Source organism: Protopterus annectens, chromosome 4.part0, assembly GCF_019279795.1.
Source record: "Protopterus annectens isolate FY-2018-M chromosome 4.part0, PAN1.0, whole genome shotgun sequence".
In the NCBI taxonomy this organism is placed as follows: Eukaryota; Metazoa; Chordata; order Ceratodontiformes; family Protopteridae; genus Protopterus; species Protopterus annectens.
The window spans coordinates 1,278,211,901-1,278,215,316 of NC_056733.1; the positions used below are offsets into that span (position 1 = coordinate 1,278,211,901).

At 39.7% G+C, this 3,416-nt stretch overlaps 1 protein-coding gene across 2 annotated transcripts in view; it reads left to right on the forward strand.

Moving 5' to 3' along the window:
• The first annotated feature begins 718 nt into the window (after positions 1 to 718).
• Positions 719 to 3,416, forward strand: part of FSTL4 (follistatin like 4) — a 3,154,652-nt gene continuing 3,151,954 nt past the window's right edge. For both annotated transcript variants that reach the window (XM_044069164.1, XM_044069165.1), the window contains exon 1: positions 719 to 1,248. The gene's annotated coding sequence lies outside the window, so the exon portion shown is untranslated. The remainder of the gene's footprint in view (positions 1,249 to 3,416) is intronic.

Consider the following 3,416-nt stretch of genomic DNA (forward strand, 5'->3'; position numbering starts at 1 on the left):
CAATAGATACATTTAACAGGCTTACATCGTGTGGACATCTGAAAAGCCACCGGCGCGATTTATTAAAGGACTCCTGACAGCTGTTGCCTCTTTTAACTCAGTTGATTTAGATTTAGTCCTACTGGGAACAACAAGATTTCTGATACCACAAGGCTTAACTCTATTTGGCAGGCTTTGACAAATTTGCTTCCATCTAACAAACCAGTTTTAATAGAAGTTCAATCTCTATTCATTCAAGGGAAATTTGCTATAATCTCCAGACGTTTCACGTGTGTGTTACACAGTGGTTCTATAAAGTATCCATTTAATAAACGGAAAAAAATGTACTTCAGACTTTCTTCAAAGTAGAAGTTTTATTAAACGCGACTTAAAAGGCACTTGACCATTGAGATACCAACACACGCACACACACACGCATGCATAGGTCCTATGTTGCATCATTTTTAAACATTGCGCGTCATACTATAAACGGACAATCGTACAACTAACTGGTAGCGGCCTCTCTGCACACAAAAATATTTTGACAGTCAACCACTGAACGTTAAGCTTTTTTACATGCTAGCAATCATTTTGCCACTTTCCGTTTTTAGATAGATTTATTGTTTGTTTAGGATAGGTTGTCATGTCATACTGCACACAGTAATAAGGTGACAGTTACTTTCACACTTTTTTTTCAGGATCTGCCTATGCCTATTACTAAGTGCTCTCTTGTCTTCTTTGAGACCTGCCACTGAAGGTGCAGAGAGGGCAACTGCCCCTGTGTTATCAACAGCTCTGCTACCAAATGTAAAAAGCAGCTTCTGACAGAACTACGGTTCAGACTTGCAGTCTTACCCTCTTCATGACTACCGAGTGAACACGTAGTGTGAAGTGAAGATAAATACTCTATACTGGCGGAGCTCTTCGCGTGCACATACACAAAGCCACACATAGGGTCGGAGGGTGAGCCTGCAAACACGTGACGTCAGAGCGCCTTGGAGTCCAGTGCAGCAGAAATAGGACAAGCAATCGTTGCAAGCAGCACTTCCTAGCTTTTAGCTAGTGGATTGCGCCTCACGCACTAGTAACGGTATCACTATTTTACTTTGCTTACCCTTTGGGGTGAACGAGAATATCCACCTGTCGTTTCTGATTGCTCGTGCGCTCTGTTTGGAATTCTGAGGCATCTGCTGTTCCATTACTGCTTCCTTGACTGCATGATCCATCTGCTTGCGGCTGGCGCGGAATTCTTGATAAGAGATCTGGCAGGTAAATAGTGCTGAACCCTGGAACAGATGACTTGAATGACAATCGTAATAACAACGGACCTTAGCATTGTACGCCACTTAACTACCAATGCTGTTGTAATGCAATTAATGAAATTAAAGTTGCAGATGTAAAGAAATGTTTATTCGCTTCTGTTTTCGGCGGTGTCTTCCTTTGAAATGAATGCTGACTTAGTTAAGTAATTGAATGATAAGCCGGAATGCCTGCATGCACGGACCGCAACTTAACTGAAAATGTTGGAAAATGACATTTGTAATTTGATCTTTATAGGCAAAAGTCTTCGTACGCGCCATCAGATAAATGTCTAATAATGAGATTGTTGTAATAAGTGTTTTAATATCATAGTCTGGCAGCGAGTGTGTTAACTCAAATCATTACTACCACTGGGGCTTTTACCGTCTTCGGAGGAAAATATGCAACAGTAATGCTTTTGAACAGTTGCATCGGGCTATTAGGTCTAGAGATAATAAGATCAGGCTTTAACTAGGAAGTGTGACATTTTAGAATTAAGCTATTGTTAAATGCATGAGTAGGCGTTGTGGTACCAAACCAAGACGAGTTCATTGCAGACCAATACTAAGGAGATTCTGGATACTGTTAAGTTACAAGAGAAATTACTAGACCCCAGAAGATTATACTGTAATAAACGACGTTGCAATAAATAAGTACAGGGTTTTGGACAAACGCTGCAGAAATGTGTGCGGCTAACTGCTTGTCTATAAAATCTGTTCATAAATTGTGTTAATGCGTCTGTTTGCTGCTCAGTTGGCAGCGGAGCAGAGTTCTTTCGTTCAAAATGCTGATCTTAGATTATCCAGCTGTAAACCAGATTTGACAACAGCATGACTTCCTGACAAGACACAAGGGAAATAGCTAGAGAAGGCGGTAGCCTCAGTTCAAATTAGCTCGGAAAGCAAGTCTTACAAAAGTTAATTGTGAAATTCCCAGATCTGAAGCGATACGCTTTCATTGAACAACAGTAAACTATTCCAGCAAGTCATGCACTAACTGTAATTGTAACATGCTGTATCACTTTTAATAAATGCTGCTCGTTGAGCCAATGCACATTACGGAGAATTACAGTCAGAAAACGGTAGTGGTCCCCTTATCCCAGTGCAGTGAGCTGTTTAAATATACGTTATCAGTCCATGTTATGTTGTATTGATTTTTATACCCTTTAGTAAAAGGATCCGTAAATGAATGCGTTGATATGTTCACTTTTCTGTAGGTTCTTACGCGTTTTACAACAGTGCCATTCGCATCAAAACTGTACCTCACATCCTATCTCACCCAATATATTACAGCGTTTTACACATTAGCCAGTTATTGTCTGCTTGTCTTGATCAGATAACATGTTTTACTAGAATAGTGTGATTTATTTTGCGAATTACAGTGCAAAACTACCAGCTGAATGATAATGCTAAAAAAAGAAAGAACAGCTTCGTAAGAAAATGAAAAACTTTCCAAAGCCTGATAGTTTTCGTAAAGTCTCGGTATCGACACCTGTTCATTTTAGCTGCGGTCTTTCGATTTCTGTAGCAGAAGTTATTGAGTGCTGTTGAGGCAGGTACAAATCGGCATGAGCAATTCAGACGGATTCTTCCTGAACTAAACGGTAACAAAAGCGAGACTATTACCCTGAGCACTTTTGAAGAGCTTATAGAAAGCTGTGGGTATTTTACTGAATGGGTTCTTGTGAAACACTTGCACGCACACACAGTCCTCAAATGCAATTTCCCAATGCATGTTGGGATCTTTAGCATGGCCTTGATTTCACTGATAACTTTTCTAGACGTGTCCTTCAAACATACTATTTAAAAAGGCACATGTCTCTTCAAACAAAATAGCCAAAGGGTAGAAGGATTTACTTTTTTTCCCTTCCTACGTGAAGCGCACTTTGAAGAGACGTGAATTCTAAGGAGCTGTCCGTAGTATCTTAGGTGCTGAAGGGTTCTCACTTCCCATACGTACAGATATTCAGATTTAGGATTTGAAGATATTCTTTATTACAATAATGTGTGTGTGTGTGTGTTGAATTGTCTTCTTCTTCTTCAAAAATAAATAAATAATGTGCATTAGTTAGCTATACACCATTGCCTCAGCTATTAAACCTTTATGGCCTAAACATTAACTCATGGGTTCACCGATTT